Source organism: Jaculus jaculus, chromosome 17, assembly GCF_020740685.1.
Source record: "Jaculus jaculus isolate mJacJac1 chromosome 17, mJacJac1.mat.Y.cur, whole genome shotgun sequence".
Taxonomy (NCBI): domain Eukaryota; kingdom Metazoa; phylum Chordata; class Mammalia; order Rodentia; family Dipodidae; genus Jaculus; species Jaculus jaculus.
Genome location: NC_059118.1, coordinates 45,189,377 through 45,207,256, shown reverse-complemented (window position 1 = coordinate 45,207,256; position 17,880 = coordinate 45,189,377).

Genomic DNA, 17,880 nt, shown 5'->3' with positions numbered 1-17,880 from the left:
CAGACCTCTCTGCATACCTTTTGGCTGGGATTCCAGTCACACCTTAGGGCTGTATTCTAAGATCTACCTCCAGTGACACCTCCTCTAGGCAGGGGCCTGGAGACCCACGTTACAAGTTTTATTTTTAACACCTGAGACAATGGATGGTATACATTTAAAGTACCATACTACCATATTCCTACATCCCCCCACCCCCCGCCACACACACATATATACCAGTTTTTGCTCTTCATTCCAATTTATATTTCAGATCCATTGGGACTCATATTTTTCTTCCTTTAGAAACTTCTCTTTTTAGGTTTCAGTGTTAAACTCTCTTGAGTTATTGTTTGCTTAAAATAGTCTTTATTTTTAATTATTATTTATTTACTTATTTATTTTGAGTGAAAATAGAGGAACTTATTACCCAGGGGCCAACAAGCTTGTGATAGCCCTACAAAGATTTGGCCCTAGGTGGAAATTTATTTCTATTTTATTGTTTTCATAGTCAAGTGGAGGGGTAAGTGAACAAACAAGATATGACAATTTGCACATCAATAATTTCTGTAGTCAGGCCACCCTAACAATGTACTCCATTTTACTTTGTTTTAACCTAAACTGCCTTTTCTTTTTTATCCCTTTGGGCCCTTTCTGGACAGTTACTTCTTTGGGACTTTTCCATCTGCTAACAAAGATGAGTTTTAGCTCCTCAGCAATTATAATGTACATCAGTTCAATATTTATCTTCTTTTCTGCCACATGTCCTCATCTTTATCATCATAATACCTTATGTTATTGCATGTAACGGTTGGCATACTTGGAGTATCACGTGCATTTTAATTATTTCCATTTTAGATTAGATGAACCTGGTTAGAGCATTTAGAACATAAGTTTTGAACATGAGTTTAAGCATAATTCTTGTGAGAAGCTCCATTACAGGAGCTAGCCAGTGTCCCCATGTAGTCTACATAAGGGGCAAGCTCAAGATTTGGGGTACATAACCTGTAAGACCTCCAGAGTCTTGGATAAGCATGACTTAGAGGGGCAAGGGTGTGTCAGTTGTCACTGGGAATGCTGACACTGTTACTATTAATTCTTGTATTTAATTTTCAGCAGCAGGAAGTGGTTTATGATTATTGTCTTTGCAAATATGGATGGCAACATAAAAGAATTATTATAATAAAAGACAGAGAGCCAGGAGGGCCATCTCTGTACAAGATTACTCAGCAGGAGTGATGTTGACTAATCCGATTGTGAGCAGGAGAGCATAGGACATTCCTGCAGTGTGGTGAGGGTTACCATGTTCCTGTAAAAGAGACAGATATTCCTGTGGAAAGAAGAGGATATAAATGAGGCAATAGTAAAGTACTGCAGCTGTTTAAGGGTGAAACACATGAAAGTCTCTTGACAGCAAAATTTCTCTATGGATCCCACGAGGTTATCAAATGAGCAATTCATCTAGCAAATGGAAGGGCTCAGAATACTATTCATGTGTCTGATTCTTTGACATCTCATGTTGAAGTCTTTAGGCTTTTGTCATGTGTAGAGCAGGGCCACAGTCTTTTTGGCAGGGGAAAATGTCCTCCAGAGTTTGACTTTGAGGAGACCCTCTGGGTCCCTGGTGACCTGTTAACTGTTACAATTGGCTGAGGATACTATCACTTTTGTTCTAGTGTGTTGAGTTTATATCACTTCTCTGATGGGTGTGGGCCAAAGTTTTCAAGAGTATGTGGGTTTCCTTGCATTACAAATTTTAAGGAAGAATCATCAGTGGCAGGAGAATCTGGCTAACCTCTATAAAAAAGAGGCTAGAAGTTAGCAAATATATCATCATTTCTTGGGGTGTTCTGACCTGGTACAGACATTTGGCTCAGGATCATCTCCTTCCACTCAGTAACTCTGGCCCTGACCTTAATAGTCTCCTAGGGTCACTGGGAAGGGAACCTCATGAATGTGGTACCCTAGGGCACCTGACTTGTCAATCCCCAGCAGCAACTATATCAAGATAACCTATGTTCTCCAGTGTCAGCTGATCTTTCTAAGGGCCCAGATGCAATAAATAGAAAAGCAGACGATAGTAAAACTATTCTTTATTATTTTCTTTACAAACATATAAATAATTTTATTTACAAAGCCGTGTTACAAAAAAAGAAAATAATACACTCATTCACTGCAGAATATTTCCAGGCCTGGTGTTGAACTGTGGCAGTATTAACAGATACGTGTTTATTCTTTCTTTTTAAAGCATATTTACACCTATTCCAACATTTATTCTGCTTACATCACAGGATTCTATCTGATATGTTAATTCATAAAGGTCTGGGGCAAAAATGTGCTACAAAATATGCATTATAGCAAAGAAACTCACTCCACAAGTGTGGCATTTGTGTAGAATGACTGAACATGTTTTCTTCAAAATTCTCCTGGAAAAGGTTCTAAAATCAGTTGCAGGCAAGGATGAATGAGCAGGTGCAAATACTTGTCTGTGCAACAGCAGATATTTTTTCCATTTTTATTTTATTTATTTATTTATTTTAGTTTTTTAAGGTAGGGTCTCACTCTAGCTCAGGCTGACCTGGAACTCACTATGTACTCTCAGGGTGGCCTCGAACTCATGGCAATCCTCCTACCTATGGCTGCCAAGTGTGGGATTAAAGGCTTGCACCACCATGGCTGGCATAACAACAGTTATTTAATATACCCCATGACCTTGTGATGAGCAGGAGCATATATCCTCTCTGCTGGGCTATTAGTGTTTTTAAATCATTATTTTTTTATTTTTAATAGCATTTTCCGTGATAATAAAAAATATCTCATGTTAATTCCCTCCCTCCCCCACGCTTTCTCATTTGAAATTCTATTCTCCATCACATTACCTCTCCATCACAATCATTGTACTTACATATATACAATATCAACCTATTAAGTACCCTCCTCCCTTCCTTTCTCTTCACATTATATCTCCTTTTTAACTTACTGGCCTCTGCTACTAAGTAATTTCATTGTCACGCAGAAGCCCAGTCATCTGTAGTTAGGATCCACATATGAGAGAGAACATGTGGCGCTTGCCTTTCTGGGCCTGGGTTACCTCACTTAATATAATCCTTTCCAGGCCCACCCATTTTTCTGCAAATTTCATAACTTCATTTTTCTTTACCACTGAGTAGAACTCCATTGAATAAATGTGACACATCTTCATTATCCACTCATCAGTTGAGGGACATCTAGGACGAATCCATTAACCAGCTATTCTAAATTAAGCAGCAATAAACATGGTTGAGCATGTACTTCTAAGGAAATGAGATTATTCCTTCTGATATATGCCTAGGAGTGCTATAGCTGTGTCATATAGTAGATCAATCTTTAGCTGTTTTAGGAACCTCCACACTGATGTCCACAATGGCTGAACCAGATTGCATTCCCACCAGCAGTGTAGAAGGGTTCCTCTTTTTCCACATCCCCACCAACATTTATGATCATTTGTTTTCAAGATGGTGGCCAATCTGACAGGAGTGAGATGGAATCTCAATGTAGTTTTAATCTGCATTTCCCTGTTGACTAGTGATGTAGAACATTTTTTTAGATGCTTGTGTGCCATTCATATTTCTTCCATTGAGAATGCTCTATTTAGCTCCATAGCCCATGTTTTGATTGGCTTGTTTGATTCCTTATTATTTAACTTTTTGAGTTCTTTGTATATCCTAGATATTAATCTTCTATTAGATATATAGCTGGCGAAGATATTTTTCCCATTCTGTAGGTTGCCTCTTTGCTTTCCTCACTGTGTCCTTTGCAGCGCAAAATCTTTGTAGTTTCATGAGGTCCCAGTGATTAATCTGTGGTTTTATTGCCCGAGCAATTGGGGTTGTATTCAGAAAGTCTTTGCCAAGACCAACATGCTGAAGGGTTTCTCCTACTTTTTCCACTAACAGTTTCAGAGTTTCAGGTCTGATGTAAAGGTCTTTAATCAATTTGGACTTAATTCTTGTGCATGGCGAGAGAGAAGAATCTATTTTCATCCTTCTGCAGATATATATCAAGATTTCCCAACACCATTGGCTGAAGAGGCTGTCTTTTCTCCAATGAGTACTTTTGGCATTTTTATCAAATATCAGGTGGCTATAGCTATTTGGGCTTACATCTGGGTCCTCTATTCTGTTCCACTGATCTACATGTCTATTTTTGTGCCAGTACCACGCTGTTTGTGTTACTATGGCTCTGCAGTGTAGGTTAAAATCAGGTTGGTGATACCACCAGCCTTATTTTTGTTGCTCAGTATTATTTTAGATATTCGAGGTTTTTTGTGATTCCAAATGAATTTTTCGAATATTTTTTCTATTTCCATGAAGAATGCTTTTGGAATTTTGATAGGGATTACATTGAATGTGTAGATTGCTTTTGGTAAAATTGCCATTTTCACAATATTGATTCCTCCAATCCAGGAACAGGGGACGTTTTTCCACTTTCTAGCGTCTTCTGCAATTTCTTGCTTGAGTGTTTGAAAGTTCTCATTGTAGAGATTCTTTACTTCCTTGGTTAGGTTTATTCCAAGGTACTTTATTTTTTTGATGCAATTGTCAATGGGAGCAATTCTCTGATTTCATCCTCTGTGTGGTTGTTGTTAGCATATATGAAGGATACTGATTTCTGTGTATTTATTTTGTATCCTGCTACATGGCTGTAAGTTTTGATCAGCTCTAACAGCTTGCTAGTAGAGTTTTTAGGGTCCTTTGTGTATAGAATCATGTCATCTGGAAATAATGATAACTTGATTTCTTGCTTTCCAATTTGTATCTCTTTTATTTGTGTCTCTTGCCTTATTGCTATGGCTAAGACTTCCAAAATTATATTAAATAAAAGTGGGGACGGTGGACACCCTTGTCTTCTTCCTGATTTCATTGGAAAAGCTTCCAGTTTTTCCCAGTTTGTTAATATGTTGGCTGTAGGCTTGTCATAAGTAGCTTTTATTATATTGAGATATGTTCCTTCTATTCCCAGGCTCTGTAGGACATTTACATGATGGGATGTTGGATTTTGTCAAATGCTTTCTCTGCGTCCAGTGAGATGAAAATGTGATTTTTGTCCTTCAACCCATTTATGTAATGTATTACATTTATAGATTTGCGTATATTGAACCATCCCTGCATCTCTGGGATAAAGCCTACTTGGTCAGGGTGAATGATCTTTTGGATATACTCTTGCATTCTGTTTGCCAATATTTTTTTGAGAATTTTTGCATCTATGTTCATGAGGGAGATTTGTCTGTAATTTTCTTTTTTTGTTCTATCTTTGCCTGGTTTTGGTATCAGGGTGATTGATGCCGGCCTCACAGAAGGAGTTTGGTAGAATTCCTTCTTTTGCTATTTCCTGGAAAAGCAATGGTGTTAGCTCTTCGTTAAAGGTCTGGTAAAATTCAGCAGTGAATCCATCTGGGCCTGGGCTTTTTTTAGTTGGAGATTATTGATAACTCTTTGGCTCTCCATATTTGTTATAGGTCTATTTAAGTGATTAATCTAATTTTGATTTAATTTAGGTAGGTCATTTAAATCAAGGAAAGCATCCATTTCTTTCAGATTTTCATACTTTGTGGAGTATATGCTTTTATAGTATGTCCCTATGATTTTTTGAATTTCTATGGCATGTATTGTGATGCTACATTTTTCATGTCTTATTAATTTGTGTCTCTTCTCTCTTTTTTTTGGTTAGATTTGCTAAGGGTTTATCAATCTTCTTTATCCTTTCAAAGAACCAACTCTTTGTTTCATTAATTCTTTGGATTTTTTGTTGTTGTTGTTGTTGTTGTTGTTGTTGTTGTTTCTAATTCATTAATTTCTGCCCTAATCTTTATTATTTCTTCCCACCTACTGATTTTTGATTTGCATTGTTCTTCTTTTTCCAGGGATTTATGGTGAAGAATTAGGTCGTTTACTTGCAACCAGTTTCATTTCTTATAAGGCACCTAAGGCTATAAATTTACCTCTTACAATTGACTTCATTGTGACCCAGAGATTTTGATATGTTGTATTTTCATTATCATTTGACTCTATAAATTTTTTGATTTCCTTCTAGATTTCTTCATTGACCCATTCAGCATTTAGTAGTGTATTGTTTAGTTTCCATGATTTTGTGTATTCTCTATAGCCTTTCTTGCTACTGATTTGTAGTTTAATTCCATTGTGGTCAGATAGAATGCAAGGAATGATTTCAATTTTCCTGAATTTGTTAAGATTTGCTTTGTTGCCTAATATGTGGTCTATTTTAGAGAATGCTCCATGTGCTGCTGAAAAGAATGTATATTCTGCAGCCTTTGGATGAAATGTCCTGTATATATCTGTTAGGTCCATTCCTTCTATGACCTCATTTAGTCCAGATGCCTCTCTGTTTAGTTTTTCCCAGGATGACATGTCAATTGATGAGAGTGGGGTGTTAAAGTCACCCACCACCACTGTGTTTGGTCTTATCTGTGACCTTAGTTCTAATAGTTTTTGTTTGATGAATTTGGGAGCCCCCATGTTAGGTGCATATATGTTTAAGATTGTAATGTTCTCCTGTTGGAGTGTGCCCTTAATGAATATAAAGTGACCTTCTTTATCTTTCTTGACTAATGTTGGACTAAAGTCTACCCTGTCCGATATTAGGATAGCAACCCCTTCTTGTTTTCTAGCCCATTTGCTTGAAATACTGTCTTCTGATCTTTCACCCTAAGATAATGTCTATCCTTTGTAGGAAGGTGGGTTTCTTGGAAACAACATACTGTAGGATCTTGCTTTTTAACCCAGTCTTCAAACCCATGTTTTTTCACTGGGACATTGAAACCATTAATATTAGTAGATATTATTGAAAGGTGTGTATGTATATTTGCCATTTTTTTGTGTGGTTCCAGTTCTATCTGTGCTCTCTTGTGTTAACTAGTATTTCAGTATTGCTTGTTTATTCTAGGTTCCTTATATGTGTGCTTTTCCTTTTCTTCAGCATGAAGGATTCTATCAAGCATTTTCTGTAGAGCTGGTTTGGTCTTCAAATACTCCTTTAACCTGCTTTTGTCATGGAATGTCCTTATTTCTCTGTCTATTTGAATGGATAACTTTGCAGGATAAAGTAACCTTGGTTGACAGTTGTTATCTTTCAGAACTTGGAATATATCACCCCAAGCCCTTCTGGCTTTAAATGTTTGTGTTGAATAATCTGCTATAATCCCAATGGGCTTGCTTTTGTAGGTAACTTGATTTTTCTCTCTAACTGCTTTCAATATTTTTTCTTTGGTTTGTATGTTTGGAAGTTTGATTATAATATGGCAAGGAGAGGTTCTTTCCAGGTTTTATCTGGCTGGGATTCTAAAGACTTCCTCTATCTGCATTGGCATCTCTTTCCCAATTTGGGGGAAATTTTCTTCTATGATTTTGTTGAAGACACCTACTATGCCTTTGGAGTGGAATTCTTCTCCTTCTACTATGCCCTGAATTCTAATATTTGATCTTTTCATAGTGTCCGGAATATCTTTAAATTCCCACTCATACTTTTCGATAAGTTTGTCATTCTCTTTGTTAGACTATATTAGATCTGCCACCTGGTCTTCTAACTCAGATATTCTGTCCTTTCCTTCATCCATTCTACTGGTGAGATTTTCTTCAGAGGTTTTTTTTTTCATTAACTGTGTTCTTCATTGCTAGTAATTCTGACTGGTTTTTCTTTATTATTCCTATTTCCTTATTTATGTCTTGTATTGCCTTCTTTATTTCATGAAATTGGTGTCCTGCATCTTCTTTGATTCCTTTAATTTCCTCTTTAAGTTCCTCTTTGACTCCTTTGATTTGTTCTCTGACTTCTTTGATCATATTTACAATCATTCTTTTGAGATCTTTCTCAGGCATTTCCTCTAACTTGTTCTCACTGGAGGTCATTTCTGATGCATTAATACTTTTAGGTGGATTTATATCGTCTTGCTTTTTAGTGTTTCTTGTGTTATAATGTATATATTTTTGCATCTTGGATTAAGTTAATGCTTGGATTTTCTAGCTAGCTGGGTATTCTTAGCTGTATCAATTGATTTGATATTATATATTTTTAGGGTAGGAGCTTAAGGTGTTAGGTGTGGCTCTTAAGACTCTCAGCACATCTACAAAAGTGCTCCTAGGGGTTGAGTTTCCCTGCTATGGGAGTATTCATGTAGGCTGAGTAGAATAAAATATAGGTTGATTCTAAAAGTTAACTAAACACTGTAGCCATTTGATCAAATACAGCCCCAAGTATGTATGCCAGAGTAGTTATTATAACAACCAGGTCTGTTGAGCATCCAAGTCAGCTTGTGACCAAGTGAGTCAGTCCCAGTTGTCTTGGATGATTTTGGTCTCAGTCAAGTTGCTGCCTGGTCGTCGGGCTGCTGTTCTGATTTCTGGAGCTGGGCACTAGCTTTTCTTGCGTGGCAAACCGAGCCTTGCAACTGTGGCCCTGCAGATCAGCACCCCCACTGCTTTAACTGCTGCTGCTAAAGCTGACTCTGCTGCGTCTGTCAGCAGCTGAAGCTGCTGCTGCTGGGCCCACTGCTGCTGCTGCCTCTGCTGCTGCTGCTGTTGTAGCTGCCACTTCTGGAGCCACTGCTGCTGTTGAATCTGCTGCTGCTGGGTCCATTGCTGCTGCTGCTGCTGCTGCCACTGCAGCTGCTGCTGCTGTGTCTGCTACTGCTGCCACCTCTTGGTCTGCTGCTGCTGGGTCTGCCACTGCTACTGCTCCTGGGTCTGCCACTGCTGCCGCTACTGGGTCTGCTGCTGCTGGGGCCTCTGTTACCGGTGCCAGAGCTGCTGATGTTGCTATCAGACTCTACTCCTGCTTGGGTCCCGCTGTCGGCCCAAGTTTGTGTGGCCAGCTCCCGGTACCACTGCTCTGGTTGCTGGAGCTGGGCTCAGGTGGTGGGGGAAGGGAGGGGAGGGAGCCGAAGTTGCTCTGGTTCTCTCCCTGTTCCACGTGTTCTTCTACCTCGTGGTCTTCTCCCGCATTGCTCACTGCTGCTCTCCCTTCACGTTTCCTGAGTTGTGGAGAGCACCAGTTTGAGTGGAAGCTCCCCGCACCTGGCTTTTCCTGCAGCTGAAGTCGAGTCTGGTGGATTTCTGGTGTGCGGCTGCCGTCATGGTTGTTAGAGCTGCCAGAGCCACTTTTGCCGGCCTGTGCGGGCTCTGGATGCTCTGGATCTCTTCTACTTCTCAGCTGCTGCTTCAATTTCCTAAACACCTCACTTTTTAGTAAAAGTGTGTATTTTGCTGAGGTTTTTTGGTCTTTTTTCCCCCCAGGCTGTTTTGGCGTGGTACCTACGCTGCCATCTTAGCCAGAAGAACTTGTAGTTTTCTGTATATAACCTTGATGGATGTTGTATTATTTTCCATTGCTGCATTGATTTTTTTTTTAAAGTTTTTTGAGGCAAGGTCTTGTTGTAGTCAGGCTGACCTGAAATTCACTATGTAGTGTCAGGGTGGCCTTGAACTCACAGAAATCCTCCTACCTCTGCCTCCAGAGTGCTTGGATTAAAGCGTTTTTAAATCTTTAGACACAGATGTACTTATACCACTAGCTGTCCTGCTTCTCAGTTGCACCCAACAGATGGTTGTAGTGCTCAACTTTTGTAATGTAGTAATTATCCTTCTTAGCTTGATTTTCTGGGGAAGCCTAACATAAAAGGTTTCATGGAACAATAATCCCTAATTTCTTTAATATTCATGATTGTGTGTCTGTGGCCCTTAGAACTGAAGTTTGCTTAACTAGATATAATATCCTAGCTCATATTTTCACTTCAAATATCTTAAAATTACTACATTTCATATTAGGGTGTATTATTTCTTATACACACTTTGTATGGATGCATCTTCTGTTGGTACCATCTTTTCCCTCTTCCATTCCCCCATTCCACTGAGGGCCCCCATCAGTGGGGTTGCTGGTATTCCCCATGGGCTGTGGGTTATGCACTGTGAAAACAGCAGACAGTTATTGGTGAAGGTGGGTGGACAATGCCTTTGGGTATGAAGTCCGGCCTGGATTTCTGCTTTGGTATGTGTTGAGTATCCCCAGTATCTGTCTCCTTCACCCTGGCACTGATTGTCAGACTCACCATGGAAGTAGCACTCTTGATCCTCTCCTCAGTTACCCTGTGCTTTCACCTGGGCCCTGGCTGAAGTTCAATGGGTGGTTTATTTTCTCTGCTCTTGCTACCTTCTGAAAAAGAAAAACAGATGCTCCAAAACAGAATGAAGTCGGCATAGGTTAAATGGATAAATATTATTAATTTAGGGGCCTTTTGATTGATGTAGCCCCTCTTTTAGCCAAAGACTAGGGGAGCTTGTTATTGGAAAGCATAATCTTTGTTTCCATAGGATTCTCACCTGGTTTCTAGTTCCAGATATAGTTTCCTTTCCACTGAGTGGATCTCTTAGCCAATCAACAAGCCATTGTTAAACACCATGGCTGTGTGCCACCACTGCACTGGTGTGTACATCTTGTTAGGCTGGTTGCTTCTGAGTAGCTTAGGCCCCTGCTTGTTCACACATTATTGGCCACTTTTCCCCATAAAGTGCTTTCCAGCACTAGGTAGTCTAGCTGTCTGGCAACTGGATCTTGTTCAGATTCCATCTGGCTATCTCCATGTCATGTGTTGGCAGTATATTCATGTTCAGAAATAGGGTCTTACATTTTACCTCAGGCAGGTAATCAAGTGCTTTGACAGAAGCCTGTCTTCTTTTGGGTAGCTCTTAGGTCTTGCTGATCCAAAGCTAAATGTGAGCAGCAACTTGATTTCTAGTACAGGGAGGTACAGGCCAGAACCATATTTTTTTTAAGGTTAGGCTTCATCCCAACCACTTCAGGCCCCTTATTACCAGTTGATCCCTCCATACTGCTGTTGAGGGTTAAATCTTTTAGTCTACCTTCATTGAGCAAGGTTTATATGGTACCAGCTAATTTTGGGTTTACTTTTGTATTTATTTTCCTCCACCCTACCTTTTCCCTCCCCCCAAATCCTTCCATCCTATTATCTGGGCCTTGAAATGCCTGTTAGGTATTCCAGTACTTCAAACTGGTCCATTTTAGGAATAACAGATGAGTGAGAACGTGCTACATTTATCTTTTTGTGACTGTGTGTGTTTGCTGAATATGATCTGTTCCAAGTCCATTAATTTCATGTCCACACATTTAATTGTATAATTTTTTCTTACTACTGAATATAATTCCATTTTGTAAAGGTACAACTTTGTTATTCATTCATCCCGTGAAGGGTACCTGAGTTGATTCCAGTTCTTACCTATTATGAACTGAGCAACTATAAACATGGTTGAGCAAATATCTTTGTAGTGAAGCATGGAACAGTTAGAGTAGATGCTTGGTAAGGGAATAACTGGGTTTGTTGGTGGTTCTATTTGCAGCTTTTTCAGGAGCGTCCATATTGATTTCCATAGTGATTGTGTAAGTTTGCATTTCCATCAACAGGAATTTGAGTTCCTCTTTCCCCACATCCTTTCCAGCATTTTTTGCCATTTGATTTTTTTGTTTTTAATAACTGCCATCCTTACTGGAGTAATGTGGAAACTCATAGTTGTTTTACTTTGCATTTCCCTGATGGGCAGGGATGTTGAATATTTTCTTAAGTGTGTGTTCGCCAGTTGTATATCTTCCTCTGAGAACTCCCTATTCAGTTCTCTACACCATGTTTTGAGTGGGTTGCTTGATTTTTTTATGGTTTAGCTTCCGAGTTCCTTGTAGATTCTAAATAATAGGCCTCTTCCAGGTGGCAAATATTTTCTCCCATTCTGTGGGCAATTTATTGGATTTGATTATGTTACATTTGTCTGTACAAAAGCTTTTTAGCTTCATGAGATTCCACTGGAATGTAATTATAGTGATGAATCATTTTTATATTTATAAGTCATCTACTCCTCATTTTATCTAATGCATAGGAGAGTGTCCATTTTACCTTGTTTTAAAACTAGTAGTCTGGAATATATGCTGGTATGTCCTGTCCATAATAGGTCCATTTTCCACAGTACATAATATACAATTGAATAAGTCCTTGGGTTGCTATTATGGCAGGGCTTTTTCACTAGCCATACAGTTTAGCTTTGGCTTACTTATACATCTGATATTTTTGTATTCTTCAGGAATGATTGTTAAGCGTTTTTATTTTTTTTCCATTTCTGTTACTCTGCTATATATATTCCTTATGATTTTTATAAATATTCTTCTCATTGACCAGGCTTATTATAGCAGTAAAAATATGTTTATTCTCATTTTCCTTTAAATTTGGTATTTTTTACAATTTTATTCTTGAATTTTAAAAGTCTTATCTCTTTCAAATCTACATTTTATCAATCATCTGCTTTATGTTTTTAAAATTCTAATGTATGATTTGCTTGTAGATTTTCAATTTCTTAGCTGTTTTGAATTTAATTTCTTTTATCTTTTTACATTTTTTAAGTTATTTTAAATTTTTTGTTTGAGAGAGAAAGAATGGGCACTCCAGGGCCTATAGCCAGTGCAAATAAACTCCAGCCACATGCACCACCTTGTGCATCTGGGGCTAACCAGTCTATCCTAACTGGTGAGTTCCAGGCCTTTGAGACATTGTTGGAAACAAGTGGTAGACAGTGGTCCTAAGGAACAACACTTGAAGTTGTTCTCTTACTTCCATGTATAGATGTACACATACACATGTACACAGGAATGTAATTTAAAATTAATAAAAATAGTAAAATAATTTTCAAAAGTTTTAAAAAATATTTTCAAGGGGAAAGAGAGAGAAACAAAGAGAGAGAGAGAGAGAACTGGAGCAGCAGGGCCTCTAGCCACTGCAAACAAACTCCATATGCATATGTCACAATGTGCATGTGGTTTACATGGGCTCTGGAGAATCAAACCTGGATCCTTAGGCATTGCAGGCATGCATCTTAACCACTAAGGCATCTCTCCAGGCTGAATCTTCATTTAAAAAAAAAATGTTTTATTTCTTTCTTTATTTATGAGAGAGAGAGGGAGGAAGAGAGAGAGAGGAGAAGGAGGAGGAGGCAGAGAGAGAGAATGGGCACGCCAGGGCCTCCAGGTGCTACAAACAAACTCCAAACACATGTGCCCCCTTGCACATCTGGGTTATGTGGGTCCTGGGAAATTGAATCAGGGTCCTTAGGCTTCACAGGTAAACACCTTACCCACTAAGCCATTTCCCCAGCCCTGTATCTTAATTTTTAAAAGAGAAAACATAGTGTCTTCACATTTCTGGGAAAAATCCTTTGTAACATTCTAAGATATTACTCATGGGAGCATCATCAGTCCACCAAATTTTGTGGATGATAATTTGTTAAAATTCAACCTTAGCTAATAGTATATCTACTATCTGAGGCTTCTTTTATATTTAAATTGCAGAGTCAAGGATCAATGAGAGGTACGGAATGACTTGCAAAGCCTAAAGTAGTTCCAGTCCTGGTCTTCATTACATAAATTGGCCACACCCTCATCCTGATCACCTTACCCTTTCTTGACCTTTTCCCAAGTGATCAAATCCCTATATGTTTCCATGATTATATGTTTCCAATGAGAGTTCTTTTTTATTCATTTTGAATGTTTACAGAGTTTGTACTGTTTCAGCCCCTTTCACTATTTTATGATCTATTTCAAATATTCATTGGGTTTGCATAATCCCTTTAAGTTTTAGATAATGTTCTCAGATTAATCTGCTTTTTCCTTCTTCCTGTGTAGCAGCTTTCAACACTGATCTCTCTAAGATTACTTACTGTGTATATTCTTATCTTGTTTCCTATTTCTCCTTTTTTTTTTTTTTTTTACTGGTCATTCCAAATTCTTCATGTGTCCTCCTTGAGATTTTTTTTTTTTTTTGTCTTTGCACCAATTGGACAGACTCCTGGGCTTCAGCACTGCAGAGTATATAGTCCAACCTATAAAGTAATCATATTTCCAACTTATTCCTTCCATTTCTACACAATTAACTAGAGGGAGGGGCAGCTTCTTTCTTCAATGACACATCTGCCCATCTTCTTAGTTTGCCTTGCAGTATGCTAGTCCCAGTTAGCTAATTTCTGCTTTTCTTTCATTTAATTAAATTTAATGTTTTAAAAGGTTATGCTCTTATATACCCACTTCCCCACTCCCACTGCTCTGAGGACCCTCTTCAGTGGGGTTATTGGTATTCATTGTGGGATCATGAATGCCTTAGTCAGTCTCTTAGGGCAGTGGGTATAATACCTCATGATGATCCTACCCATCCTGTGACTCTTACCATTTTTCTGTTCCCTCTTATGCATTGTTTGCTGAGCCTTGGAGGGCCTATTAGCAATCTGATTTAAGTGCTGAGTTCTCTATAGCCTCTGGATTTTTGCTTTGGTGGATTTGATTAACCACAATGTCTATTGGCAACTCCCTTGAGCTAATTGTCATGCAAATAGTGACAGCAGTATTCATGTTAAGATTGCCATTTCCTCAGTAGTGTCTTCTGGGCCCTGGCAGATGTGATCAAGATAATTCCTCTTATAGTAGGCAGTCAGCTATCTTGTCTTGTCATAATGATACATCTTGGTTCTCCCCAGTATTTTCTGCTATTTGTATAATAAAGCAGATTCTCCAACTACAAGTGAGAGTACCTTGGGTTAAAGGGAATAAGCATAGTTATTTAGGAAACTTCTTGATATGTATTCCCATTCTTTTTAGTGAAAGAGCAATGGGGGATTCTCTCTCAAGTCTATAAATTTCCTATCAATGTGCTTCTAGCTCTGTTCCCAGTACAAGCTATGAGATTTATCCCATTGAGCAGGCCTCAAATCCAATCTGAGAACCATTGGTTATCCACTGTGTGCCACTACTGCACAGATATGTACTTATTGCACAGCTGTTTGGTTTCATAGTTTGTAGGCTGTACTGCATATTCAAACTGTTGGTCACCATTATCCTCTAGAAGCTCCCATAGGAAATTCTATCACTATGAGGACTAGCCAGGAGGGAACTGGCTTCCTTCTCAATCCAGTGTAGTCACTCAGTGTCCTGTGACTGAAGCCTGCAGTGTCTTTAGCAATGGAATAAGCAGAGACTGGATATCACCTTCTGGCCAAAATCACATGGACAACAGAAACAGGAGAGTGTGCCAAACACTGGCAAGAGGAAGCTGGCTATGACACCCATAAGCCCACCCCCAACAATACACTGCCTCCAGGAGTATTCAATTTCCAAACTGCCATCAACTGGGGACCTAGCATTCAGAACACCTAAGTCTGTGGGGAACACCTGAATCAAACCACCACAGTAACCAAGTGGCTGAATTGTTTGGGCAACCTAATAGGTCTTCCTGACCAACAGTTCACTGTGGGGTGTAACCAAATTCTAGCCTTGTATTGACCCATGGTTTTAGGATGTAGATTTCTCCACCTTCTACAGGGTACTTCTGTCCAGACCACCCACACCCACCTGGTTGGAAGTTGTATTTTAGCGTATGCTATCCAGGGAAAAGAATTCTGTGGTACTGATTCATATTGATTTTAGTTTTATGAGTTTCTTCTTTCTAATATCTCTTCCTTTTGAGAAGTTAATTTTTGTTGCTTCCTACCAGAAGCATCTTATTGGAGGAAAGTTGGTTTTAAGTTTGTAAAATTCAGAGGAAGTTGCATCATGAAGGAAAAAGCTGGCTCACTTGCATGGATCCATAGAAAAGAGATATCATCAACAGCTACCTAACTTGTAATGCCAGAGCTCAAACTCTCTTCTATATACCTAGTATTTTCAAGATCCACCTCCATCAAGCTGGGGTGGTCAGAGTCAGGAAAAACTTCACTCTTAGCCAACATCTCTTTATGGAAGCTACTCCACAATCCTGGTATAACTATGACATCTTTGGCTCACACTACAAACCCCATTTCATCCTCATAGCTCCATATACAATGGCCTTATATGGGTTTCACACAGGCCTTTCAAACTTGCTTTACTTTGTCCAGGGGCCATTTCCAAAAGCCAAAACCAGATTACACAACCAATGACCATTTCTTTCCAAAACCAGTGCTAGGTAAGTTTGATGGAAGGGATGAATATTGACCTTGAAGAGGAGAAAAATCCTTTAGAATTCCATGTTCAAGATTCCTCTCTGTAAAACAATTTGCATTCCTACTAATATGAGCCTTCTATGCCTTACTCTCTGGGCAGCATTTCAATTGTTTCAGTGTGAAATAGCTGACACACCCTTAATGGTGATGATCAACTTAACATTTTCAGCTTAAGTAACCTAAAACCAGACTCTATGCCGTTAATTTCAAACTTGTTTGACTTTACCAGTACATATTTCAGACCTCTGTGTTCTATACCTTCTGCCAAGCACACCAGTGTATTACTTTTAAAGTCAACTTGACTGAATTCTTAAGTATGGATGGAAGAATACAACAAACCTTTCTGCCAGCACCCAAGTTCCAGCATAGTTTTCTGCTTCCCCTTGGATACTTCATAATTCAAGCCTTTATATTCTACAGTTTTCTCTGCATTTAGAATTCTCATACTCACCAGAATAACCCATAGAGCTTTACCTACAGTACCAGAGGGCTTCTCCAGTCCAACGTACTAAATCCTTCCATATTCCTTTCACAAACAAGTTTCAAAAGACCAAAGCCCACATAGTCACTGTGTTGGTTTGAATGGATGTTCCTTGATACATTCAAGAGTTTATTAAAGCCTGTAACTTAGATCTCCAGCCACCTGCTGAAAGAGGTGTCACTGTGAGTAGAGCCTAGCATCCAGCCCTAAAGTGTGTTTGGGGAATGCCAGTCTAATGATATCAATAGTGTGTAAGCTTTGCCTGGGGTTCCTGAAGTGTGCTTGCTTATGTTGGTATTTATTTTATTTTTATTTTGTTATTATTATTTGGTTTTCTCTCTGCTTGGACCTGTGAAAGTGGCCCATCTTCTTTTGCCATTATAGAACTTAACCTAAATCTGTAAGCTTCAATAAATACCTTCCTCCCATAAGTGTTCCAGGTTTGGAAGTTCATTTCAACAACTAAGGCATGACAGTCAGATCCATCACACACCAACCCCGATCAGAAACAATTTTCTGTTATAGTTACTTTCATGCTGCTGGAACAAACACCCAGCCAGAAGAATAAAGGGTTTATTTCCAGCTAACAGATTCCAGGGGAAACATCATCAGTAGCAAAAGAAGCTGGCTCACTTCCATAGCAGATAACCACAAACAATGAGTAAACATGAATAACTAGAGCTCAAACTGCATTCTATACACTTAGTAGGGCTGGCTTCAAGATCTGACCCCAAAGTCACCTTATCCAACAGTCTTCTGGAGATTTTTTTGCAATCCTAATATTAATACAAATCCCTGAGGCTATGGAGGATATACATTTACATTCAAGCCACCACATACCCTTAACCTACAAGACCCTCCCAACACATATAGTCTGTCTGTCACATAGTCTTCCAAGTATTCTCTCCTTTCATTTCTTCATATTTCTACTTAGTCTTATTCTAGTTTTGTGCCCATATTCCTGATGTTTGTTACCTGTGTGATTTATTCAGGGCCATTATAGCTTGTTGGCTTTTTTTTTTTTTAAATTCTACATCACTTAAAAAATCTTGGACAATGGGGATGTTTAAACATCATTGATATTGATAAAACTATGAGGACTTTTAAAGTGAATGCACTCACCCTGTTTTCTTTGGTATGGCTTATTCTGCCATTTTAACAGAAAGCCCTTAACTTATTTCTTAAATTTTGTTTTCTTTTTTAAGATACCTAGTTTTATTTCCATTGTACTGCTTGCAAGAGACTTGATTCATAATTATGAATACCAATAAAAACGTGTTAGAAAGAAGTGGGTAGTGCCATGTAACCATGTTGAGTATATAAAGCAATTTGAGAGCAATTAAAATATGC